Raw genomic sequence first — 27,652 nt, 5'->3', positions numbered from 1 at the left:
CTTACCTAATCATGCCAAATATATCTAGGTAATATAGTGCTAGTCCATTCAGAGTTAAAAAAACAACTACCTAACCTGGATCCCAAAAATGCTATTTACCCATTGCACCAGTTAACTGGGGAATGATACAGGACTCCTTAAAACATATCTCTACCATATGAGGTTAAAAATCCAGGTCATGCATCTATTTTGTTAAATGGTTCAAATTGAAGTATGAAGACCACAGCTATCAGAAGGCCGAAATAGCTCAGTTGGGAGAGCGTTAGACTGAACATCTAAAGGTCCCTAGTTCAATCCCGGGTTTCGGCACAGTTGAGAGGTTCCTTGCTTCTAACAAAATAGGTCTTGGAATCAGCTGTAGTACTTTTTCTCTATTCATCAAATTTTTTCCAACTGATCTACAACACAATCAATTTAACATAGACTTTGCTTTATATCCTCCTTCTAAACTTGCTTCCACCTCTCTTACCTTCAGGTTTGACAATGAATATTTCCCATTTCATGCTTTTTTGTAAAGTAAACTCTTGTCTGCATTACCTTCCACTTCCCCTTGAACACAGATGTCAGTAGTCAGATGACATTGCTTACCTACTCAGGCCAAATATATCTGGGTAATATAGTGCTAGTCCATTCAGAGTTAAAAAAACAACTACCTAACCTGGATCCCAAAAATGCTATTTACCCATTGCACCAGTTAATTGCGGAATGATACAGGACTCCTTAAAACATATCTCTACCATATGAGGTTAAAAATCCAGGTCCTGCATCTATTTTGTTAAATGGTTTAAATTAAAGTATGAAGACCACAGCTATAAGCAGGCCGCAATAGCTCAGTTGGGAGAGCCTTAGACTGAAGATCTAAAGGTCCCTGGTTCAATCCCGGGTTTCGGCACAGTTGAGAGGTTCCTTGCTTCTAGGAAAATAGGTCTTGGAATAAGCTGTAGTACTTTTTCTCTATTCATCAAATTTTTTCCAACTGATCTACAACACAATCAATTTAACATAGACTTTGCTTTATATCCTCCTTCTAAACTTGCTTCCACCTCTCTTACCTTCAGGTTTGACAATGAATATTTCCCATTTCATGCTTTTTTGTAAAGTAAACTCTTGTCTGCATTACCTTCCACTTCCCCTTGAACACAGATGTCAGTAGTCAGATGACATTGCTTACCTACTCATGCCAAATATATCTGGGTAATATAGTGCTAGTCCATTCAGAGTTAAAAAAACAACTACCTAACCTGGATCCCAAAAATGCTATTTACCCATTGCACCAGTTAATTGCGGAATGATACAGGACTCCTTAAAACATATCTCTACCATATGAGGTTAAATATCCAGGTCCTGCATCTATTTTGTTAAATGGTTTAAATTAAAGTATGAAGACCACAGCTATAAGCAGGCCGCAATAGCTCAGTTGGGAGAGCGTTAGACTGAAGATCTAAAGGTCCCTGGTTCAATCCCGGGTTTCGGCACAGTTGAGAGGTTCCTTGCTTCTAACAAAATAGGTCTTGGAATAAGCTGTAGTACTTTTTTCTCTATCAACATTTTTATCAACTGATCTACAAAATGATCAATTCAACATAGACTTTGCTTTCTGTCCTCTTTTTAAACTTTCTTCCACCTATCTTGCCTTCAGGTTTGACAATAAATGTTTCCCATTTCGTCCTTTTTTGTAAAGTAAACTCTTGTCTGCATCACATTCCACTTCCCCTTGAACACAGATGTCAGTAGTCAGATGACATTGCTTACCTACTCATGCCAAATATATCTAGGTAATATAGTGCTAGTCCATTCAGAGTTAAAAAAACAACTACCTAACCTGGATCCCAAAAATGCTATTTACCCATTGCACCAGTTAACTGGGGAATGATACAGGACTCCTTAAAACATATCTCTACCATATGAGGTTAAAAATCCAGGTCCTGCATCTATTTTGTTAAATGGTTCAAATTAAAGTATGAAGACCACCGCTATCAGAAGGCCGAAATAGCTCAGTTGGGAGAGCGTTAGACTGAAGATCTAAAGGTCCCTGGTTCAATCCCGGGTTTCGGCACAGTTGAGAGGTTCCTTGCTTCTAACAAAATAGGTCTTGGAATCAGCTGTAGTACTTTTTCTCTATTCATCAAATGTTTTCCAACTGATCTACAACACAATCAATTTAACATAGACTTTGCTTTATATCCTCCTTCTAAACTTGCTTCCACCTCTCTTACCTTCAGGTTTGACAATGAATATTTCCCATTTCATGCTTTTTTGTAAAGTAAACTCTTGTCTGCATTACCTTCCACTTCCCCTTGAACACAGATGTCAGTAGTCAGATGACATTGCTTACCTACTCATGCCAAATATATCTGGGTAATATAGTGCTAGTCCATATGGCTGAGATACCCGCCACCCCCTCTCAACACAATCCCCAAGGATGGGAAACTGGAAACAGTTCTGAACTTTTGGAAGACGGGAGGGAGTGACCCTCCCGGCCGTATTTATTAAAATATGAAACAAAATTAAAACATTAAAATAACAGTTTCATATTATGTACAATTTCATTACCACATTGCAATGTTTGGCTAACCTTAACATATTCTCTAATACAAAGGTTCTCCTAGCCGAACTAACATCCTACAAAACATTTAACTTGAAATTTTGAAATTGTACATCCTAACGTTTAAGGGCCAACGGCAAGGTCGTAACCGGTGTCAAGATCCCTAAACCAGAAATATCCCCCTCACTTGTGAGGGGCGACCGCACAGAGGTGTACCTCAAGTGCAACTACCAATTTCCCTTGACTTGACGGGGGCCCCAATAAACTCGACGCCACTTAAAGGTCGTTCGAGGACTCGTGTGAGGTATCTAGAAGGTAGCGTAGACCCCCCCCCAAACCCCACACAACTTACCACATCTGCCGTCGCAGATGTCCTGGCCCCGGGAAATTCCCCAGGAGGGGGCTGTAGCCCCTCCTACCCAGGAAGGGGCCTTGACCGCCTTTCCTTTCCTTTCGGCGGCCCATCCTTAGAAGGGACCGCCTCCCCGTTGAGGGGCCAATGGCCACCTCCCTTGAGCGCTCCCATCCGTAATGGGTGACGCCCACTCATAGGGATCTTCCAATTAGTGCTCACCGATCATGACCTTACCGCCCGACCAAAATAAATACGACAATTCTAAACTAAATGACTAAATTACTTAAAAGACAGTAACAACAACAACTTTATTAAAAGCATGCTTACTGATCAAACACTAGAGCAGGATTACTTTATTTGCAAAACATACCACAAATTGACCATTCTTTATTGCATATTCAAAGTTATCACGATAATACTCCCAACCTGCAAACAAAAATTCGAGTTACCACATCAAACTTTATTCAAAACCACTCGCTGTCCTCAGGGGCTGGTGGGTGGGTCAAAATTGGCTCTTCGTTCCGTCTCGAGCTCACGTGCAGCGAGGAGGTGCAGCTTCAGAGCACAGGAACAAGAGGATGCTTTCTTGGCTTGTTGCTCCTTTTATCCGTCTTCAGGGCGGGCGTAAACCCGCCCCTGCCTGCCCCAAGGGCGTGGCCGGCCGCGTCAGTGTCTAGGCCAGCCCACTCCAGGGCGGGAAAAAGGCGCGCCCCGGCTACGCCGCTTCGGGCATACCAGCCGAGACTCGCCTCCCGCCCAAGATGGCTTCCCGGGGGGATCGTGGTACTCCGCCATACGTTCGGGGGGACCGAATGGTCGCCCCTTTCCATATGGCTGAGATACCCGCCACCCCCTCTCAACACAATCCCCAAGGATGGGAAACTGGAAACAGTTCTGAACTTTTGGAAGACGGGAGGGAGTGACCCTCCCGGCCGTATTTATTAAAATATGAAACAAAATTAAAACATTAAAATAACAGTTTCATATTATGTACAATTTCATTACCACATTGCGATGTTTGGCTAACCTTAACATATTCTCTAATACAAAGGTTCTCCTAGCCGAACTAACATCCTACAAAACATTTAACTTGAAATTTTGAAATTGTACATCCTAACGTTTAAGGGCCAACGGCAAGGTCGTAACCGGTGTCAAGATCCCTAAACCAGAAATATCCCCCTCACTTGTGAGGGGCGACCGCACAGAGGTGTACCTCAAGTGCAACTACCAATTTCCCTTGACTTGACGGGGGCCCCAATAAACTCGACGCCACTTAAAGGTCGTCCGAGGACTCGTGTGAGGTATCTAGAAGGTAGCGTAGACCCCCCCCCAAACCCCACACAACTTACCACATCTGCCGTCGCAGATGTCCTGGCCCCGGGAAATTCCCCAGGAGGGGGCTGTAGCCCCTCCTACCCAGGAAGGGGCCTTGACCGCCTTTCCTTTCCTTTCGGCGGCCCATCCTTAGAAGGGACCGCCTCCCCGTTGAGGGGCCAATGGCCACCTCCCTCGAGCGCTCCCATCCGTAATGGGTGACGCCCACTCATAGGGATCTTCCAATTAGTGCTCACCGATCATGACCTTACCGCCACAGGCCGGATAGTTGACCGGCTATCCGGACCCCGCACAACACTCCTACCTAAAGGTCATGTCTTAAAGTCTTTAGCCAAGCTATCAAGTCTCCTATGAGTAACTCGTTCCCCACCCGGGACAAATGAACACCATCCCCCAAATACATACTGTCACCATTAATACAACCATGCGAAATAGAATGCAGTGTATTGGAACGGAACAATCTACTCACTTTGTTATTAATTTTTCTTACTGAATGATTCAGAGCAGAAACAGAAATAGCCCCCCGCCATACTTTTCGTGGGATCATATGGGACCATGCAATTGTGCACCCTGGAACTCTCCTCGCTAACCAACTTACAGTGGAAAGCATCGCCTCAAGAAGAAGTCGTCTACCAGTGGTGACCAAATCATTGCCCCCAAGATGTACTATGACTATAGACGGCGGTGACCTCGTCCGCCCTAGCAAACCCTCGAAAAATGATTGAAACTGGTCAATACAGAGTCCGCCCCTTCCGTAGAAGGACACACTGTACCCGTATTCCCCAGCCACGTGAATCATGTCACCTGCTTTGAATACGTCCGCGGCACGCCTCACGTATGAGTGGCCCACGACCCACACCTCCTTTTTCACAGCCGGTGATGTCTGACCGCTGGCTCGGTGTTGGGTCGACTGCATAGTCCGCCCCGCCTCGTAGGCTTGCGCAACTGAAACCAAACAAAAACAAGAAGCGTGAGTACATCATTACAGCTTCACAACATGTGCAACCGCACATACCTTTTATAACAGTTGGAGGACCAACGCCCCACACGTTTAACTTGTTCGACATTCAGACCCCTGGCTGTAGCCTCTGTAGCAGCCCCTATCCGAAAGGAATGGGTCCCAAACTCGCCCGGGTTCAAGCCCGCAGCGGCAATCGACATCGCAAGCACCCGCTGAAACTGAAACCTCGTCAGTGGGGTGGCGTCAGCGTGTCTCAACAAGGTCCCCCCCCATGCTGCCACCCTTTGTGCTAAATATTCCTCTACACAACTCACCGGGCACATGGAGGACCCGGGAATCCTTTGTATGATTATGCAGTCGCCCATCGCCCCCTGATCGGTCTTGGACCTGACAAACGAGACAGTCATTGTCTCCCCTCTGACCTGAACGTGCTCTCGGCACAGTCCCCCCATCACATCCTGCTTGTTCCTTGCCACTAGTTCGCTTACCCGCATAGCCCCATGGAATGCCAGCGTAAAAGCGGCTCGGAATAACACTGTTTCATACTGGGATGAACACGTTGCAGGGAGTATGGATAATAACAGGGCCAACCTATCCAAACCTATCGGGCGCCTTTCGTCTACTCTGCGACCCTCAAGGCGTTGCCACCCACGTAGCGCTTTTTGCACAACGAAAGACGCTGTCGGGTCCTGGATCCCATGAGCCCTAGCCACAAAGGAAATGGCGGCCCGATGCCTCTGGGCCGTAGCCACTGATTTGCCTGCCTGATGTAAAGACAGCAGGAATTTCACTACTAACTCCTCCTGGCCCGAAAGCTCCCCTCTAGCCGCCCCCCAAAAAGGCCCAATAGGAACGGAACGCCCCTTCATATGCCTTCCTCGTCCTGGGTGCTAAACTCTCTCCCACGAGGTTTCGAAGTTCGGGGCACCGAGAGACCAGAGAGCTTCGGGAAAGGGTGCCGCCACCGGGTCCGCTGTGGGCAGAAAACCCCAGAAGGCCTGCATACGAAAATGAGAAAGCGCATCAGCCGCCTGGTTCATCACCCCCGGCACATGTCTTGCCTTAAATAGCACATTCAATTGCATACACAGTAATACAATTTCCTTGAGCAATCTCAGAATCCATTTGCATCGTGCTGCCTGGCTATTGATACACTCAACCACGGTCATGTTATCAGACCAGAATACCACAGAGTGATCTCTGAACCCCTCGGGCCAAGTTCTCAGGGCCACCAGAATGGGGAAAAGTTCCAGAAAAGCAATGTTACTTGTCAGTCCCCCATCATGCCACCATGACGGCCATTTTTGTGCCGACCATTGAGTGCCGAATATGGCACCAAAACCAATGCTCCCTGCCGAATCTGTCCACAGCCCCAGCTCCTCAGAGGACACCGCCGGTTTGTTCCAGACAATTCGACCATTGAAATCCGCCAGAAATGCCAACCAAATGCGCATGTCCTGGCGAACCTCTGCTGAGAGCCTCGTGCGGTGATGACCCTCCTTCAGGCTGACCATGGCTTGAGCGATCGAGCGGGAAAAGGGGCGGGCCATCGGTATTACTCTTAGGGCAAAATTCAACTGTCCCACCAATTGATGTAGCTTAACCTTAGACTCACTTATACACGTTTGCAGGCATGCCCTGAATCTTAACACTTTGTCTCCTGGTAAACGAAAACAACCTTCTTCAGAGTCGAGCTCGATCCCCAGAAACTCGAGGCAAGTCGAGGGACCCACAGTCTTACCTGGTGCCAATGGCACGCCAAACTGATTCATCAAGACACAAAATTCAGTCAAAGCCTGTCCACATTCCGGATCCCCGGCTGCCCCCAGAAACAAAAAGTCATCGAGATAATGCATAACATGTTGAAACCCCGTCTTCTTTGTGAAGACCCATTGCAGGAAACAACTGAACTTTTCAAAATAGGCACAAGATATAGAGCACCCCATTGGCATACACCTATCCATGTAATAGTGACCCTGAAACATGAAACCAAGAAGACGCTGGTCGTCTGGATGTACCGGGAGCAACCGGAACGCTGACTCGATATCAGATTTTGCCATCAGCGCACCGGGCCCCAGGCGATTCAATATGGCTACGGCCTCATCGAAGGATGCGTACCGCACCGAACACACTTCCGGGTCTATCGCATCGTTTACGGAAAGACCACGTGGGGCTGATAAATTATGTATCAGCCGAAACTCACCCGGGTCCTTCTTGGGGACCACCCCTAAAGGGGAACAAACAAAGTTAGCAACTGGAGGCACATTAAATGGACCGGCGACTCGACCTCGAGTAACCTCTTTCCCGATCTTTTCCTGTACCACGGTCGTATGTTGCAAGACCGATATTTGGTTTTTACATTTCGCTATACCCTGAAACTCCCCCACTGGGATGCGGAAACCATATGAAAACCCGTTCCGCAACACCCCAGCGGAAGCGTGATCCGGGTATTCGCTGAGCCAGGGAATCATTGCCATGGTATCAATCGGAGTAGGTAAAGGCGCCCCTCGGACTATATCAGACCTGTTTGGCGCCTCCTCTACTCCCGTTATCACCCGTTTTGGCTCTGCACATGGACTCAGGATGGGATGATTGCCCACACCCACCACATTCGTGCCTAAATTTGCATGACCCCTGGGGCCTCGTACATTTACCCCTGTTAAAGTTCCAACAAATCCCCCTTTTACCTGCGTTGCCGATCGGCCTCGAGTGGTAGTCGTTACTCGTACCTGATCGAAAGGGCGTCCCAGCATATTGGCGGGAGGATTCACCCACGCTACTCCCTACCAATGGCAACTTCAACATACCAGTATCTTCCATTTTGGACCAAGACACAGAATCATAACAATCCCAAGTTAAGTTTTTATCATGTTCTTTCGCTTTTCTGAAAATATTATCGTAACAGAACCATTGATTGCCCTCGTGTGATACAGAATACCCCATGATCCGTGACTGATAAATCGGCAATTCGGACAGCAACTCGGGCCTACGTTCACCCATGATGGATGTAAAAATCCCCCACGCTCTGCCCCAAGTGCCAATGTTTTCATTTACCTTAAAGGCGGCCATCTTTGCGCGCCAAACACTCGGATGCATGAGCTCCTTCTGGCTCTTAACATGCTCCATCTCATAATGATCGGTAAGCAACGAGAAGATGTTTATATACTCATCTGCCCATATCTTCTCTTTAATAGCCAGAGGGACATGTTGACCCAACTTTTCCCTTCGTGAGGGTGCAGACTCATCCCTCGCAATCGGCAATGGCCGCTTACCTGAACCGGAAGCTGTATCTGCGACTGGACCTGTCCCAGGTGGTTTCTCTACTGCCGCAGCCCTTGTTTCACGCAGTTGCTTCATCAACACCCGCGCGTCGTCAGCCGTGGTGCCCTCGCTACCTTTACCCAACCACGCTGCTAATTGTGCTGCCAGCTCGGGCGGCATATCCTCCCCGGACACGGGGGTGACCACCACGGGAATCAGATTCCCCTCTTCCGGCATCGGAGTTGGTTCTTCGAGTGGGGTACAGGGAACCGGGATGTCTCCCCCAGCTGCTCCCCTTCTGGGCCTCTTGCCTTTTCCTCCCGGAGCTGCTCCTGCCAAAGGACGTTTCGGTCCCCCTTCCTCGTCTTTATCCGCCATTCGCCTCTTTAGGTCGGTCACCTCTTTCATAAGAACATGCAGCATCTGGTCGGTAGTCATTCGCTTTCCCGCTTTCTTGGGCATTCTCCAACAGAGTATCTGTAAAACAAACAAGAAAGATTACAACGCTCAAAATTGGCTCTTCGTTCCGTCTCGAGCTCACGTGCAGCGAGGAGGTGCAGCTTCAGAGCACAGGAACAAGAGGATGCTTTCTTGGCTTGTTGCTCCTTTTATCCGTCTTCAGGGCGGGCGTAAACCCGCCCCTGCCTGGCCCAAGGGCGTGGCCGGCCGCGTCAGTGTCTAGGCCAGCCCACTCCAGGGCGGGAAAAAGGCGCGCCCCGGCTACGCCGCTTCGGGCATAGCAGCCGAGACTCGCCTCCCGCCCAAGATGGCTTCCCGGGGGGATCGTGGTACTCCGCCATACTTTCGGGGGGACCGAATGGTCGCCCCTTTCCATTCAGAGTTAAAAAAACAACTACCTAACCTGGATCCCAAAAATGCTATTTACCCATTGCACCAGTTAATTGCGGAATGATACAGGACTCCTTAAAACATATCTCACCATATGAGGTTAAAAATCCAGGTCCTGCATCTATTTTGTTAAATGGTTTAAATTAAAGTATGAAGACCACAGCTATAAGCAGGCCGAAATAGCTAAGTTGGGAGAGCGTTAGACTGAAGATCTAAAGGTCCCTGGTTCAATCCCAGGTTTCGGCACAGTTGAGAGGTTCCTTGCTTCTAACAAAATAGGTCTTGGAATCAGCTGTAGTACTTTTTTCTCTATCAACATTTTTATCAACTGATCTACAAAATGATCAATTCAACATAGACTTTGCTTTCTGTCCTCCTTTTAAACTTTCTTCCACCTATCTTGCCTTCAGGTTTGACTATGAATGTTTTCCATTTCGTCCTTTTTTGTAAAGTAAACTCTTGTCTGCATCACATTCCACTTCCCCTTGAACACAGATGTCAGTAGTCAGATGACATTGCTTACCTACTCATGCCAAATATATCTAGGTAATATAGTGCTAGTCCATTCAGAGTTAAAAAAACAACTACCTAACCTGGATCCCAAAAATGCTATTTACCCATTGCACCAGCTAACTGGGGAATGATACAGGACTCCTTAAAACATATCTCTACCATATGAGGTTAAAAATCCAGGTCCTGCATCTATTTTGTTAAATGGTTTAAATTAAAGTATGAAGACCACAGCTATAAGCAGGCCGAAATAGCTCAGTTGGGAGAGCGTTAGACTGAAGATCTAAAGGTCCCTGGTTCAATCCCGGGTTTCGGCACAGTTGAGAGGTTCCTTGCTTCTAACAAAATAGGTCTTGGAATCAGCTGTAGTACTTTTTCTCTATTCATCAAATTTTTTCCAACTGATCTACAACACAATCAATTTAACATAGACTTTGCTTTATGTCCTCCTTCTAAACTTGCTTCCACCTCTCTTACCTTCAGGTTTGACAATGAATATTTCCCATTTCATGCTTTTTTGTAAAGTAAACTCTTGTCTGCATTACCTTCCACTTCCCCTTGAACACAGATGTCAGTAGTCAGATGACATTGCTTACCTACTCATGCCAAATATATCTGGGTAATATAGTGCTAGTCCATTCAGAGTTAAAAAAACAACTACCTAACCTGGATCCCAAAAATGCTATTTACCCATTGCACCAGTTAACTGGGGAATGATACAGGACTCCTTAAAACATATCTCTACCATATGAGGTTAAAAATCCAGGTCCTGCATCTATTTTGTTAAATGGTTCAAATTAAAGTATGAAGACCACAGCTATCAGAAGGCCGAAATAGCTCAGTTGGGAGAGCGTTAGCCTGAAGATCTAAAGGTCCCTGGTTCAATCCTGGGTTTCGGCACAGTTGAGAGGTTCCTTGCTTCTATCAAAATAGGTCTTGGAATCAGCTGTAGTACTTTTTCTCTATTCATCAAATTTTTTCCAACTGATCTACAACACAATCAATTTAACATCGACTTTGCTTTATATCCTCCTTCTAAACTTGCTTCCACCTCTCTTACCTTCAGGTTTGACAATGAATATTTCCCATTTCATGCTTTTTTGTAAAGTAAACTCTTGTCTGCATTACCTTCCACCTCCCCTTGAATACAGATGTCAGTAGTCAGATGACATTGCTTACCTACTCATGCCAAATATATCTGGGTAATATAGTGCTAGTCCATTCAGAGTTAAAAAAACAACTACCTAACCTGGATCCCAAAAATGCTATTTACCCATTGCACCAGTTAATTGCGGAATGATACAGGACTCCTTAAAACATATCTCACCATATGAGGTTAAAAATCCAGGTCCTGCATCTATTTTGTTAAATGGTTTAAATTAAAGTATGAAGACCACAGCTATAAGCAGGCCGAAATAGCTAAATTGGGAGAGCGTTAGACTGAAGATCTAAAGGTCCCTGGTTCAATCCCGGGTTTCTGCACAGTTGAGAGGTTCCTTGCTTCTAACAAAATAGGTCTTGGAATCAGCTGTAGTACTTTTTTCTCTATCAACATTTTTATCAACTGATCTACAAAATGATCAATTCAACATAGACTTTGCTTTCTGTCCTCCTTTTAAACTTTCTTCCACCTATCTTGCCTTCAGGTTTGACTATGAATGTTTTCCATTTCGTCCTTTTTTGTAAAGTAAACTCTTGTCTGCATCACATTCCACTTCCCCTTGAACACAGATGTCAGTAGTCAGATGACATTGCTTACCTACTCATGCCAAATATATCTGGGTAATATAGTGCTAGTCCATTCAGAGTTAAAAAAACAACTACCTAACCTGGATCCCAAAAATGCTATTTACCCATTGCACCAGTTAACTGGGGAATGATACAGGACTCCTTAAAACATATCTCTATCATATGAGGTTAAAAATCCAGGTCCTGCATCTATTTTGTTAAATGGTTCAAATTAAAGTATGAAGACCTCAGCTATCAGAATGCTGAAATAGCTCAGTTGGGAGAGCTTTAGACTGAAGATCTAAAGGTCCCTGGTTCAATCCCGGGTTTTGGCACAGTTGAGAGGTTCCTTGCTTCTAACAAAATAGGTCTTGGAATCAGCTGTAGTACTTTTTCTCTATTCATCAAATTTTTTCCAACTGATCTACAACACAATCAATTTAACATAGACTTTGCTTTATGTCCTCCTTCTAAACTTGCTTCCACCTCTCTTACCTTCAGGTTTGACAATGAATATTTCCCATTTCATGCTTTTTTGTAAAGTAAACTCTTGTCTGCATTACCTTCCACTTCCCCTTGAACACAGATGTCAGTAGTCAGATGACATTGCTTACCTACTCATGCCAAATATATCTGGGTAATATAGTGCTAGTCCATTCAGAGTTAAAAAAACAACTACCTAACCTGGATCCCAAAAATGCTATTTGCCCATTGCACAAGTTAATTGCGGAATGATACAGGACTCCTTAAAACATATCTCTACCATATGAGGTTAAAAATCCAGGTCCTGCATCTATTTTGTTAAATGATTTAAATTAAAGTATGAAGACTACAGCTATAAGCAGGCCGCAATAGCTCAGTTGGGAGAGCGTAAGACTGAAGATCTAAAGGTCCCTGGTTCAATCCCGGGTTTCGGCACAGTTGAGAGGTTCCTTGCTTCTAACAAAATAGGTCTTGGAATCAGCTGTAGTACTTTTTTCTCTATCAACATTTTTATCAACTGATCTACAAAATGATCAATTCAACATAGACTTTGCTTTCTGTCCTCCTTTTAAACTTTCTTCCACCTATCTTGCCTTCAGGTTTCACAATGAATGTTTCCCATTTTGTCCTTTTTTGTAAAGTAAACTCTTGTCTGCATCACATTCCACTTCCCCTTGAACACAGATGTCAGTAGTCAGATGACATTGCTTAACTACTCATGCCAAATATATCTAGGTAATATAGTGCTAGTCCATTCAGAGTTAAAAAAACAACTACCTAACCTGGATCCCAAAAATGCTATTTAATCATTGCACCAGTTAATTGGGAATGATACAGGACTCCTTAAAACATATCTCTACCATATGAGGTTAAAAATCCAGGTGCTGCATCTATTTTGTTAAATGGTTCAAATTAAAGTATGAAGACCCCAGCTATCAGAAGGCCGAAATAGCTCAGTTGGGAGAGCGTTAGACTGAAGATCTAAAGGTCCCTGGTTCAATCCCGGGTTTCGGCACAGTTGAGAGGTTCCTTGCTTCTAACAAAATAGGTTTTGGAATCAGCTGTAGTACTTTTTTCTCTATCAACATTTTTATCAACTGATCTACAAAATGATCAATTCAACATAGACTTTGCTTTCTGTCCTCCTTTTAAACTTTCTTCCACCTATCTTGCCTTCAGGTTTGACAATTAATGTTTCCCACTTCGTCCTTTTTTGTAAAGTAAACTCTTGTCTGCATCACATTCCACTTCCCCTTGAACACAGATGTCAGTAGTCAGATGACATTGCTTACCTACTCATGCCAAATATATCTAGGTAATATAGTGCTAGTCCATTCAGAGTTAAAAAAACAACTACCTAACCTGGATCCCAAAAATGCTATTTACCCATTGCACCAGTTAACTGGGGAATGATACAGGACTCCTTAAAACATATCTCTACCATATGAGGTTAAAAATCCAGGTCCTGCATCTATTTTGTTAAATGGTTCAAATTAAAGTATGAAGACCCCAGCTATCAGAATGCTGAAATAGCTCAGTTGGGAGAGCGTTAGACTGAAGATCTAAAGGTCCCTGGTTCAATCCCGGGTTTCGGCACAGTTGAGAGGTTCCTTGCTTCTAACAAAATAGGTCTTGGAATCAGCTGTAGTACTTTTTCTCTATTCATCAATTTTTTTCCAACTGATCTACAACACAATCAATTTAACATAGACTTTGCTTTATGTCCTCCTTCTAAACTTGCTTCCACCTCTCTTACCTTCAGGTTTGACAATGAATATTTCCCATTTCATGCTTTTTTGTAAAGTAAACTCTTGTCTGCATTACCTTCCACTTCCCCTTGAACACAGATGTCAGTAGTCAGATGACATTGCTTACCTACTCATGCCAAATATATCTGGGTAATATAGTGCTAGTCCATTCAGAGTTAAAAAAACAACTACCTAACCTGGATCCCAAAAATGCTATTTACCCATTGCACCAGTTAACTGGGGAATGATACAGGACTCCTTAAAACATATCTCTACCATATGAGGTTAAAAATCCAGGTCCTGCATCTATTTTGTTAAATGGTTCAAATTAAAGTATGAAGACCACAGCTATCAGAAGGCCGAAATAGCTCAGTTGGGAGAGCGTTAGCCTGAAGATCTAAAGGTCCCTGGTTCAATCCTGGGTTTCAGCACAGTTGAGAGGTTCCTTGCTTCTAACAAAATAGGTCTTGGAATCAGCTGTAGTACTTTTTCTCTATTCATCAAATTTTTTCACACTGATCTACAACACAATCAATTTAACATAGACTTTGCTTTATATCCTCCTTCTAAACTTGCTTCCACCTCTCTTACCTTCAGGTTTGACAATGAATATTTCCCATTTCATGCTTTTTTGTAAAGTAAACTCTTGTCTGCATTACCTTCCACTTCCCCTTGAACACAGATGTCAGTAGTCAGATGACATTGCTTACCTACTCATGCCAAATATATCTGGGTAATATAGTGCTAGTCCATTCAGAGTTAAAAAAACAACTACCTAACCTGGATCCCAAAAATGCTATTTACCCATTGCACCAGTTAATTGCGGAATGATACAGGACTCCTTAAAACATATCTCACCATATGAGGTTAAAAATCCAGGTCCTGCATCTATTTTGTTAAATGGTTTAAATTAAAGTATGAAGACCACAGCTATAAGCAGGCCGAAATAGCTAAATTGGGAGAGCGTTAGACTGAAGATCTAAAGGTCCCTGGTTCAATCCCGGGTTTCTGCACAGTTGAGAGGTTCCTTGCTTCTAACAAAATAGGTCTTGGAATCAGCTGTAGTACTTTTTTCTCTATCAACATTTTTATCAACTGATCTACAAAATGATCAATTCAACATAGACTTTGCTTTCTGTCCTCCTTTTAAACTTTCTTCCACCTATCTTGCCTTCAGGTTTGACTATGAATGTTTTCCATTTCGTCCTTTTTTGTAAAGTAAACTCTTGTCTGCATCACATTCCACTTCCCCTTGAACACAGATGTCAGTAGTCAGATGACATTGCTTACCTACTCATGCCAAATATATCTGGGTAATATAGTGCTAGTCCATTCAGAGTTAAAAAAACAACTACCTAACCTGGATCCCAAAAATGCTATTTACCCATTGCACCAGTTAACTGGGGAATGATACAGGACTCCTTAAAACATATCTCTATCATATGAGGTTAAAAATCCAGGTCCTGCATCTATTTTGTTAAATAGTTCAAATTAAAGTATGAAGACCCTAGCTATCAGAATGCTGAAATAGCTCAGTTGGGAGAGCGTTAGACTAAAGATCTAAAGGTCCCTGGTTCAATCCCGGGTTTTGGCACAGTTGAGAGGTTCCTTGCTTCTAACAAAATAGGTCTTGGAATCAGCTGTAGTACTTTTTCTCTATTCATCAAATTTTTTCCAACTGATCTACAACACAATCAATTTAACATAGACTTTGCTTTATGTCCTCCTTCTAAACTTGCTTCCACCTCTCTTACCTTCAGGTTTGACAATGAATATTTCCCATTTCATGCTTTTTTGTAAAGTAAACTCTTGTCTGCATTACCTTCCACTTCCCCTTGAACACAGATGTCAGTAGTCAGATGACATTGCTTACCTACTCATGCCAAATATATCTGGGTAATATAGTGCTAGTCCATTCAGAGTTAAAAAAACAACTACCTAACCTGGATCCCAAAAATGCTATTTGCCCATTGCACAAGTTAATTGCGGAATGATACAGGACTCCTTAAAACATATCTCTACCATATGAGGTTAAAAATCCAGGTCCTGCATCTATTTTGTTAAATGATTTAAATTAAAGTATGAAGACTACAGCTATAAGCAGGCCGCAATAGCTCAGTTGGGAGAGCGTAAGACTGAAGATCTAAAGGTCCCTGGTTCAATCCCGGGTTTCGGCACAGTTGAGAGGTTCCTTGCTTCTAACAAAATAGGTCTTGGAATCAGCTGTAGTACTTTTTTCTCTATCAACATTTTTATCAACTGATCTACAAAATGATCAATTCAACATAGACGTTGCTTTCTGTCCTCCTTTTAAACTTTCTTCCACCTATCTTGCCTTCAGGTTTCACAATGAATGTTTCCCATTTCGTCCTTTTTTGTAAAGTAAACTCTTGTCTGCATCACATTCCACTTCCCCTTGAACACAGATGTCAGTAGTCAGATGACATTGCTTAACTACTCATGCCAAATATATCTAGGTAATATAGTGCTAGTCCATTCAGAGTTAAAAAAACAACTACCTAACCTGGATCCCAAAAATGCTATTTAATCATTGCACCAGTTAATTGGGAATGATACAGGACTCCTTAAAACATATCTCTACCATATGAGGTTAAAAATCCAGGTGCTGCATCTATTTTGTTAAATGGTTCAAATTAAAGTATGAAGACCCCAGCCATCAGAAGGCCGAAATAGCTCAGTTGGGAGAGCGTTAGACTGAAGATCTAAAGGTCCCTGGTTCAATCCCGGGTTTCGGCACAGTTGAGAGGTTCCTTGCTTCTAACAAAATAGGTTTTGGAATCAGCTGTAGTACTTTTTTCTCTATCAACATTTTTATCAACTGATCTACAAAATGATCAATTCAACATAGACTTTGCTTTCTGTCCTCCTTTTAAACTTTCTTCCACCTATCTTGCCTTCAGGTTTGACTATGAATGTTTTCCATTTCGTCCTTTTTTGTAAAGTAAACTCTTGTCTGCATCACATTCCACTTCCCCTTGAACACAGATGTCAGTAGTCAGATGACATTGCTTACCTACTCATGCCAAATATATCTGGGTAATATAGTGCTAGTCCATTCAGAGTTAAAAAAACAACTACCTAACCTGGATCCCAAAAATGCTATTTACCCATTGCACCAGTTAACTGGGGAATGATACAGGACTCCTTAAAACATATCTCTACCATATGAGGTTAAAAATCCAGGTCCTGCATCTATTTTGTTAAATGGTTCAATTTAAAGTATGAAGACCCCAGCTATCAGAAGGCCGAAATAGCTCAGTTGGGAGAACGTTAGACTGAGGATCTAAAGGTCCCTGGTTCAATCCCGGGTTTCGGCACAGTTGAGAGGTTCCTTGCTTCTAACAAAATAGGTCATGGAATCAGCTGTAGTACTTTTTTCTCTATCAACATTTTTATCAACTGATCTACAAAATGATCAATTCAACATAGACTTTGCTTTCTGTCCTTTTAAACTTTCTTCCACCTATCTTGCCTTCAGGTTTGACAATTAATGTTTCCCACTTCGTCCTTTTTTGTAAAGTAAACTCTTGTCTGCATCACATTCCACTTCCCCTTGAACACAGATGTCAGTAGTCAGATGACATTGCTTACCTACTCATGCCAAATATATCTAGGTAATATAGTGCTAGTCCATTCAGAGTTAAAAAAACAACTACCTAACCTGGATCCCAAAAATGCTATTTACCCATTGCACCAGTTAACTGGGGAATGATACAGGACTCCTTAAAACATATCTCTACCATATGAGGTTAAAAATCCAGGTCCTGCATCTATTTTGTTAAATGGTTCAAATTAAAGTATGAAGACCCCAGCTATCAGAATGCTGAAATAGCTCAGTTGGGAGAGCGTTAGACTGAAGATCTAAAGGTCCCTGGTTCAATCCCGGGTTTCGGCACAGTTGAGAGGTTCCTTGCTTCTAACAAAATAGGTCTTGGAATCAGCTGTAGTACTTTTTCTCTATTCATCAAATTTTTTCCAACTGATCTACAACACAATCAATTTAACATAGACTTTGCTTTATGTCCTCCTTCTAAACTTGCTTCCACCTCTCTTACCTTCAGGTTTGACAATGAATATTTCCCATTTCATGCTTTTTTGTAAAGTAAACTCTTGTCTGCATTACCTTCCACTTCCCCTTGAACACAGATGTCAGTAGTCAGATGACATTGCTTACCTACTCATGCCAAATATATCTGGGTAATATAGTGCTAGTCCATTCAGAGTTAAAAAAACAACTACCTAACCTGGATCCCAAAAATGCTATTTGCCCATTGCACCAGTTAATTGCGGAATGATACAGGACTCCTTAAAACATATCTCTACCATATGAGGTTAAAAATCCAGGTCCTGCATCTATTTTGTTAAATGATTTAAATTAAAGTATGAAGACCACAGCTATAAGCAGGCCGCAATAGCTCAATTGGGAGAGCGTAAGACTGAAGATCTAAAGGTCCCTGGTTCAATCCTGGGTTTCGGCACAGTTGAGAGGTTCCTTGCTTCTAACAAAATAGGTCTTGGAATCAGCTGTAGTACTTTTTCTCTATTCATCAAATTTTTTCCAACTGATCTACAACACAATCAATTTAACATAGACTTTGCTTTATGTCCTCCTTCTAAACTTGCTTCCACCTCTCTTACCTTCAGGTTTGACAATGAATATTTCCCATTTCATGCTTTTTTGTAAAGTAAACTCTTGTCTGCATTACCTTCCACTTCCCCTTGAACACAGATGTCAGTAGTCAGATGACAATGCTTACCTACTCATGCCAAATATATCTGGGTAATATAGTGCTAGTCCATTCAGAGTTAAAAAAACAACTACCTAACCTGGATCCCAAAAATGCTATTTACCCATTGCACCAGTTAACTGGGGAATGATACAGGACTCCTTAAAACATATCTCTACCACATGAGGTTAAAAATCCAGGTCCTGCATCTATTTTGTTAAATGGTTTAAATTAAAGTATGAAGACCACAGCTATAAGCAGGCCGAAATAGCTCAGTTGGGAGAGCGTTAGACTGAAGATCTAAAGGTCCCTGTTTCCATCCCGGTTTTCGGCACAGTTGAGAGGTTCCTTGCTACTAACAAAATAGGTCATGGAATCAGCTGTAGTACTTTTTTCTCTATCAACATTTTTATCAACTGATCTACAAAATGATCAATTCAACATAGACTTTGCTTTCTGTCCTCCTTTTAAACTTTCTTCCACCTATCTTGCCTTCAGGTTTGACAATGAATGTTTCCCACTTCGTCCTTTTTTGTAAAGTAAACTCTTGTCTGCATCACATTCCACTTCCCCTTGAACACATATGTCAGTAGTCAGATGACATTGCTTACCTACTCATGCCAAATATATCTAGGTAATATAGTGCTAGTCCATTCAGAGTTAAAAAAACAACTACCTAACCTGGATCCCAAAAATGCTATTTACCCATTGCACCAGTTAACTGGGGAATGATACAGGACTCCTTAAAACATATCTCTACCATATGAGGTTAAAAATCCAGGTCCTGCATCTATTTTGTTAAATGGTTCAAATTAAAGTATGAAGACCCCAGCTATCAGAATGCTGAAATAGCTCAGTTGGGAGAGCGTTAGACTGAAGATCTAAAGGTCCCTGGTTCAATCCTGGGTTTCGGCACAGTTGAGAGGTTCCTTGCTTCTAACAAAATAGGTCTTGGAATCAGCTGTAGTACTTTTTCTCTATTCATCAATTTTTTTCCAACTGATCTACAACACAATCAATTTAACATAGACTTTGCTTTATGTCCTCCTTCTAAACTTGCTTCCACCTCTCTTACCTTCAGGTTTGACAATGAATATTTCCCATTTCATGCTTTTTTGTAAAGTAAACTCTTGTCTGCATTACCTTCCACTTCCCCTTGAACACAGATGTCAGTAGTCAGATGACATTGCTTACCTACTCATGCCAAATATATCTGGGTAATATAGTGCTAGTCCATTCAGAGTTAAAAAAACAACTACCTAACCTGGATCCCAAAAATGCTATTTGCCCATTGCACCAGTTAATTGCGGAATGATACAGGACTCCTTAAAACATATCTCTACCATATGAGGTTAAGAATCCAGGTCCTGCATCTATTTTGTTAAATGATTTAAATTAAAGTATGAAGACCACAGCTATAAGCAGGCCGCAATAGCTCAATTGGGAGAGCGTAAGACTGAAGATCTAAAGGTCCCTGGTTCAATCCTGGGTTTCGGCACAGTTGAGAGGTTCCTTGCTTCTAACAAAATAGGTCTTGGAATCAGCTGTAGTACTTTTTTCTCTATCAACATTTTTATCAACTGATCTACAAAATGATCAATTCAACATAGACTTTGCTTTCTGTCCTCCTTTTAAACTTTCTTCCACCTATCTTGCCTTCAGGTTTCACAATGAATGTTTCCCATTTCGTCCTTTTTTGTAAAGTAAACTCTTGTCTGCATCACATTCCACTTCCCCTTGAACACAGATGTCAGTAGTCAGATGACATTGCTTAACTACTCATGCCAAATATATCTAGGTAATATAGTGCTAGTCCATTCAGAGTTAAAAAAACAACTACCTAACCTGGATCCCAAAAATGCTATTTACCCATTGCACCAGTTAATTGGGAATGATACAGGACTCCTTAAAACATATCTCTACCATATGAGGTTAAAAATCCAGGTCCTGCATCTATTTTGTTAAATGGTTCAAATTAAAGTATGAAGACGCCAACTATCAGAAGGCCGAAATAGCTCAGTTGGGAGAGCGTTAGACTGAAGATCTAAAGGTCCCTGGTTCAATCCTGGGTTTCGGCACAGTTGAGAGGTTCCTTGCTTCTAACAAAATAGGTCTTGGAATCAGCTGTAGTACTTTTTCTCTATTCATCAAATTTTTTCCAACTTATCTACAACACAATCAATTTAACATAGACTTTGCTTTATGTCCTCCTTCTAAACTTGCTTCCACCTCTCTTACCTTCAGGTTTGACAATGAATATTTCCCATTTCATGCTTTTTTGTAAAGTAAACTCTTGTCTGCATTACCTTCCACTTCCCCTTGAACACAGATGTCAGTAGTCAGATGACATTGCTTACCTACTCATGCCAAATATATCTGGGTAATATAGTGCTAGTCCATTCAGAGTTAAAAAAACAACTACCTAACCTGGATCCAAAAAATGCTATTTACCCATTGTACCAGTTAATTGCGGAATGATACAGGACTCCTTAAAACATATCTCTACCATATGAGGTTAAAAATCCAGGTCCTGCATCTATTTTGTTAAATGGTTTAAATTAAAGTATGAAGACCACAGCTATAAGAAGGCCGAAATAGCTCAGTTGGGAGAGCGTTAGACTGAAGATCTAAAGGTCCCTGGTTCAATCCCGGGTTTCGGCACAGTTGAGAGGTTCCTTGCTTCTAACAAAATAGGTCTTGGAATCAGCTGTAGTACTTTTTCTCTATTCATCAAATTTTTTCCAACTGATCTACAACACAATCAATTTAACATAGACTTTGCTTTATGTCCTCCTTCTAAACTTGCTTCCACCTCTCTTACCTTCAGGTTTGACAATGAATATTTCCCATTTCATGCTTTTTTGTAAAGTAAACTCTTGTCTGCATTACCTTCCACCTCCCCTTGAATACAGATGTCAGTAGTCAGATGACATTGCTTACCTACTCATGCCAAATATATCTGGGTAATATAGTGCTAGTCCATTCAGAGTTAAAAAAACAACTACCTAACCTGGATCCCAAAACTGCTATTTGCCCATTGCACCAGTTAATTGCGGAATGATACAGGACTCCTTAAAACATATCTCTACCATATGAGGTTAAAAATCCAGGTCCTGAATCTATTTTGTTAAATGGTTTAAATTAAAGTATGAAGACCACAGCTATAAGCAGGCCGCAATAGCTCAGTTGGGAGAGCGTTAGACTGAAGATCTAAAGGTCCTTGGTTCCATCCCGGGTTTCGGCACAGTTGAGAGGTTCCTTGCTTCTAACAAAATAGGTCTTGGAATCAGCTGTAGTACTTTTTTCTCTATCAACATTTTTATCAACTGATCTACAAAATGATCAATTCAACATAGACTTTGCTTTCTGTCCTCCTTTTAAACTTTCTTCCACCTATCTTGCCTTCAGGTTTGACAATGAATGTTTCCCATTTCGTCCTTTTTTGTAAAGTAAACTCTTGTCTGCATCACATTCCACTTCCCCTTGAACACAGATGTCAGTAGTCAGATGACATTGCTTACCTACTCATGCCAAATATATCTAGGTAATATAGTGCTAGTCCATTCAGAGTTAAAAAAACAACTACCTAACCTGGATCCCAAAAATGCTATTTACCCATTGCACCAGTTAACTGGGGAATGATACAGGACTCCTTAAAACATATCTCTACCATATGAGGTTAAAAATCCAGGTACTGCATCTATTTTGTTAAATGGTTCAAATTAAAGTATGAAGACCCCAGCTATCAGAATGCTGAAGTAGCTCAGTTGGGAGAGCGTTAGACTGAAGATCTAAAGGTCCCTGGTTCAATCCCGGGTTTCGGCACAGTTGAGAGGTTCCTTGCTTCTAACAAAATAGGTCTTGGAATCAGCTGTAGTACTTTTTCTCTATTCATCAATTTTTTTCCAACTGATCTACAACACAATCAATTTAACATAGACTTTGCTTTATGTCCTCCTTCTAAACTTGCTTCCACCTCTCTTACCTTCAGGTTTGACAATGAATATTTCCCATTTCATGCTTTTTTGTAAAGTAAACTCTTGTCTGCATTACCTTCCACTTCCCCTTGAACACAGATGTCAGTAGTCAGATGACATTGCTTACCTACTCATGCCAAATATATCTGGGTAATATAGTGCTAGTCCATTCAGAGTTAAAAAAACAACTACCTAACCTGGATCCCAAAAATGCTATTTGCCCATTGCACCAGTTAATTGCGGAATGATACAGGACTCCTTAAAACATATCTCTACCATATGAGGTTAAGAATCCAGGTCCTGCATCTATTTTGTTAAATGATTTAAATTAAAGTATGAAGACCACAGCTATAAGCAGGCCGCAATAGCTCAATTGGGAGAGCGTAAGACTGAAGATCTAAAGGTCCCTGGTTCAATCCTGGGTTTCGGCACAGTTGAGAGGTTCCTTGCTTCTAACAAAATAGGTCTTGGAATCAGCTGTAGTACTTTTTTCTCTATCAACATTTTTATCAACTGATCTACAAAATGATCAATTCAACATAGACTTTGCTTTCTGTCCTCCTTTTAAACTTTCTTCCACCTATCTTGCCTTCAGGTTTCACAATGAATGTTTCCCATTTCGTCCTTTTTTGTAAAGTAAACTCTTGTCTGCATCACATTCCACTTCCCCTTGAACACAGATGTCAGTAGTCAGATGACATTGCTTAACTACTCATGCCAAATATATCTAGGTAATATAGTGCTAGTCCATTCAGAGTTAAAAAAACAACTACCTAACCTGGATCCCAAAAATGCTATTTACCCATTGCACCAGTTAATTGGGAATGATACAGGACTCCTTAAAACATATCTCTACCATATGAGGTTAAAAATCCAGGTCCTGCATCTATTTTGTTAAATGGTTCAAATTAAAGTATGAAGACGCCAACTATCAGAAGGCCGAAATAGCTCAGTTGGGAGAGCGTTAGACTGAAGATCTAAAGGTCCCTGGTTCAATCCCGGGTTTCGGCACAGTTGAGAGGTTCCTTGCTTCTAACAAAATAGGTCTTGGAATCAGCTGTAGTACTTTTTCTCTATTCATCAAATTTTTTCCAACTTATCTACAACACAATCAATTTAACATAGACTTTGCTTTATGTCCTCCTTCTAAACTTGCTTCCACCTCTCTTACCTTCAGGTTTTACTATGAATGTTTCCCATTTCATGCTTTTTTGTAAAGTAAACTCTTGTCTGCATTACCTTCCACTTCCCCTTGAACACAGATGTCAGTAGTCAGATGACATTGCTTACCTACTCATGCCAAATATATCTGGGTAATATAGTGCTAGTCCATTCAGAGTTAAAAAAACAACTACCTAACCTGGATCCAAAAAATGCTATTTACCCATTGTACCAGTTAATTGCGGAATGATACAGGACTCCTTAAAACATATCTCTACCATATGAGGTTAAAAATCCAGGTCCTGCATCTATTTTGTTAAATGGTTTAAATTAAAGTATGAAGACCACAGCTATAAGAAGGCCGAAATAGCTCAGTTGGGAGAGCGTTAGACTGAAGATCTAAAGGTCCCTGGTTCAATCCCGGGTTTCGGCACAGTTGAGAGGTTCCTTGCTTCTAACAAAATAGGTCTTGGAATCAGCTGTAGTACTTTTTCTCTATTCATCAAATTTTTTCCAACTGATCTACAACACAATCAATTTAACATAGACTTTGCTTTATGTCCTCCTTCTAAACTTGCTTCCACCTCTCTTACCTTCAGGTTTGACAATGAATATTTCCCATTTCATGCTTTTTTGTAAAGTAAACTCTTGTCTGCATTACCTTCCACCTCCCCTTGAATACAGATGTCAGTAGTCAGATGACATTGCTTACCTACTCATGCCAAATATATCTGGGTAATATAGTGCTAGTCCATTCAGAGTTAAAAAAACAACTACCTAACCTGGATCCCAAAACTGCTATTTGCCCATTGCACCAGTTAATTGCGGAATGATACAGGACTCCTTAAAACATATCTCTACCATATGAGGTTAAAAATCCAGGTCCTGAATCTATTTTGTTAAATGGTTTAAATTAAAGTATGAAGACCACAGCTATAAGCAGGCCGCAATAGCTCAGTTGGGAGAGCGTTAGACTGAAGATCCAAAGGTCCTTGGTTCCATCCCGGGTTTCGGCACAGTTGAGAGGTTCCTTGCTTCTAACAAAATAGGTCTTGGAATCAGCTGTAGTACTTTTTTCTCTATCAACATTTTTATCAACTGATCTACAAAATGATCAATTCAACATAGACTTTGCTTTCTGTCCTCCTTTTAAACTTTCTTCCACCTATCTTGCCTTCAGGTTTGACAATGAATGTTTCCCATTTCGTCCTTTTTTGTAAAGTAAACTCTTGTCTGCATCACATTCCACTTCCCCTTGAACACAGATGTCAGTAGTCAGATGACATTGCTTACCTACTCATGCCAAATATATCTAGGTAATATAGTGCTAGTCCATTCAGAGTTAAAAAAACAACTACCTAACCTGGATCCCAAAAATGCTATTTACCCATTGCACCAGTTAACTGGGGAATGATACAGGACTCCTTAAAACATATCTCTACCATATGAGGTTAAAAATCCAGGTCCTGCATCTATTTTGTTAAATGGTTCAAATTAAAGTATGAAGACCCCAGCTATCAGAAGGCCGAAATAGCTCAGTTGGGAGAGCGTTAGACTGAAGATCTAAAGGTCCCTGGTTAAATCCCGGGTTTCGGCACAGTTGAGAGGTTCCTTGCTTCTAACAAAATAGGTCTTGGAATCAGCTGTAGTACGTTTTCTCTATTAACATTTTTGTCAACTGATCTACAAAATGATCAATTCAACATAGACTTTGCTTTCTGTCCTCCTTTTAAACTTTCTTCCACCTATCTTGCCTTCCGGTTTGACTATGAATGTTTTCCATTTCGTCCTTTTTTGTAAAGTAAACTCTTGTCTGCATCACATTCCACTTCCCCTTGAACACAGATGTCAGTAGTCAGATGACATTGCTTACCTACTCATGCCAAATATATCTGGGTAATATAGTGCTAGTCCATTCAGAGTTAAAAAAACGGTTAAAAAAAGGGTGCGGAGATCGAAAACGGATCCGCTGGGTAGAGGTACCTGGTTACAACTGGGTAGAGTAGAGGGTGAGCCCTTCTGTCCGGTCAATTTGCTGAAGGTATTTCTCCAAGTTAGGCCCCAAGGAACTGATGATAGACTCTTGATTCATGAGAATGGGTTACCCCTTACCAGGTTCCAGTTCACTCGGGTGGTAAAAATGGCCTTGGCACGGATCGGAGTGGATCCGGCCGAATTTACATCACATTCGTTTAGAATTGGAGCAGCGACAACGGCTGCTGGCCTAGGCCTACCCGAACAAGTAATCAAAAGGTTGGGTCGCTGGAAATCATCTTGTTACGAACGTTATATCCGCCCGCAATTAGTCTGACGTATCTTTCGCTTGTGTTCCTTTTTGTGAGAATCGACTGCCTGTATCTCTTCACATTTACTCTTCATATTTACTTTAGGTACCTCCCCTAAGAGAACCCAAATCTGTTGGTGCGGCCACTCCTTCATTCGCAGGGCCGGGGCGCACTTCGAAAAGACACTCAGGGACAGGGTGACCATGATGCGAGGTTGTGACCATCATTGGGTGGGAATAGGCGGGCAGCGCCTAGCGGACGTCCCGAGGGATGTAAAAGCGGCTCTGGCAAAAGGCATGCCTTCGCCAGACGTATTCGTGTTGCACTGCGGAGGCAACGACATGATTCCAGGCGGGAGGAGAGAAGTGAAGGAATCCCTGTTTTCTACCCTAGCAGCCATCAAAAACATTTTCCCAGAAGCTATAGTACTGTGGTCGGAAGTCATCCCGAGACTCGTGTGGGCTCGGGGCGCACCCATGAAGGCAATAAACAGATCTGTCAAAAGGCTGAACCAATCGGTGGCGGAAATCCTGAAACAATCGAGTATTAAAGCGATTCGCCATAAATTAATTCAGGCAGAAAGGCCGGAGTTATATGCAAAGGACGGAGTCCACTTGTCGGAGGCGGGTATGGAGATATTCATAGAAACAGTCCTAGGAGCCGTCTCCGAAGCTCTTGAGCGCAGGGGGGGGAGGTCGAGTCCGCCAGTAAGCTCCTCGTCCTGTGGCGGGGTTTCGGACAAGAATACCACGGGAACTTCTTGTCTAGAGACAGTTAACTCTGAACAGGTTTGCTAAATCAGTATGGACTCTGGGCTGGCGGGAGAGTTGGGGCCGACCTGCTGGTGGCCTTGGCTTTTCAGCCCTACCCCAGAGGCCGCTGGTTGCCCAAGTGGGCGCTTTCCTCACCTGCGGCTCTGTTGACCAGAAGGGGGTTAACGTATGGGGCAGGTGATCTGGATTGTGGCCTGCTGGCGCAACCCTGAAGTCAAATAAAAGGCCCAGTGGAATGGGCGGTGAATGTATATATTGTATTATAAGTGCAAGTTTATTCCTAAATACTGTATTTGAATATGTACGAATAAATAAAGAGATTGGTGGGTCAATGAGGTAATTGACCAGAGAACTTAAACTTTAATAAACAAGCAGCACACTGCAGAAAATCAAGTACGACTCCCGAGTTTGATGTGGGGTTGGGACCTTGTAAAGCATGCAGTGTGGCGGGGGGAGAATGCACTTTGTCTGCCATCTATGGAAGGCGCCAACCCCCATCGGGGAATGGCGTCGTTAGTGGCAGCCAAAGGGCCGACCCGGAGCCGGGTCACTTCCGGGTTGCGTGACCCGGAAGTGAGCGTCGCGTCAGGACCAATGGGAACAAAGGACGAGGTACGCCCCGGAAGTGTTAGTAGGGCGCGAGGCTTAAAAGCCCGCGACCAGCCTAGAGGCCCCCTCTTTGTCCGCTGATCATCCAGGAGTCGGACGTCTCCAAGAGAAGACACCCACCCACCCATCCCTATTAATAAGGATTCCATTAGGGCAGTAGCGGGGTTCCGGACAAGAATACCACGGGAACTTCTTGTCTAGAGACAGTTAACTCTGAACAGGTTTGCTAAATCAGTATGGACTCTGGGCTGGCGGGAGAGTTGGGGCCGACCTGCTGGTGGCCTTGGCTTTTCAGCCCTACCCCAGAGGCCGCTGGTTGCCCAA

At 42.5% G+C, this 27,652-nt stretch overlaps 9 non-coding genes across 9 annotated transcripts; all 9 read left to right on the top strand.

Moving 5' to 3' along the window:
• Positions 1-1,983: 1,983 nt before the first annotated feature.
• TRNAF-GAA (transfer RNA phenylalanine (anticodon GAA)) lies at positions 1,984-2,056 on the top strand. The gene has a single exon. It is a non-coding gene; the product is annotated as a tRNA-Phe (tRNA).
• An 8,004-nt stretch (positions 2,057-10,060) lies between these two features.
• Positions 10,061-10,133, top strand: TRNAF-GAA (transfer RNA phenylalanine (anticodon GAA)). The gene has a single exon. It is a non-coding gene; the product is annotated as a tRNA-Phe (tRNA).
• A 2,836-nt stretch (positions 10,134-12,969) lies between these two features.
• TRNAF-GAA (transfer RNA phenylalanine (anticodon GAA)) lies at positions 12,970-13,042 on the top strand. The gene has a single exon. It is a non-coding gene; the product is annotated as a tRNA-Phe (tRNA).
• A 2,254-nt stretch (positions 13,043-15,296) lies between these two features.
• TRNAF-AAA (transfer RNA phenylalanine (anticodon AAA)) lies at positions 15,297-15,369 on the top strand. The gene has a single exon. It is a non-coding gene; the product is annotated as a tRNA-Phe (tRNA).
• A 1,090-nt stretch (positions 15,370-16,459) lies between these two features.
• TRNAF-GAA (transfer RNA phenylalanine (anticodon GAA)) lies at positions 16,460-16,532 on the top strand. The gene has a single exon. It is a non-coding gene; the product is annotated as a tRNA-Phe (tRNA).
• Positions 16,533-17,040: 508 nt separating this feature from the next.
• Positions 17,041-17,113, top strand: TRNAL-GAG (transfer RNA leucine (anticodon GAG)). The gene has a single exon. It is a non-coding gene; the product is annotated as a tRNA-Leu (tRNA).
• A 3,998-nt stretch (positions 17,114-21,111) lies between these two features.
• Positions 21,112-21,184, top strand: TRNAF-GAA (transfer RNA phenylalanine (anticodon GAA)). Its single transcript has one exon. It is a non-coding gene; the product is annotated as a tRNA-Phe (tRNA).
• A 2,254-nt stretch (positions 21,185-23,438) lies between these two features.
• Positions 23,439-23,511, top strand: TRNAF-GAA (transfer RNA phenylalanine (anticodon GAA)). Its single transcript has one exon. It is a non-coding gene; the product is annotated as a tRNA-Phe (tRNA).
• Positions 23,512-24,021: 510 nt separating this feature from the next.
• On the top strand, positions 24,022-24,094 carry TRNAF-GAA (transfer RNA phenylalanine (anticodon GAA)). Its single transcript has one exon. It is a non-coding gene; the product is annotated as a tRNA-Phe (tRNA).
• The last annotated feature ends 3,558 nt before the right edge of the window (positions 24,095-27,652 follow it).

The sequence above is a fragment of the Lissotriton vulgaris genome, chromosome 8, assembly GCF_964263255.1.
Source record: "Lissotriton vulgaris chromosome 8, aLisVul1.2, whole genome shotgun sequence".
In the NCBI taxonomy this organism is placed as follows: Eukaryota; Metazoa; Chordata; class Amphibia; order Caudata; family Salamandridae; genus Lissotriton; species Lissotriton vulgaris.
The sequence above is the reverse complement of the archived record's forward strand: the minus strand, read 5'-3'. Positions and strand labels throughout refer to the sequence as shown.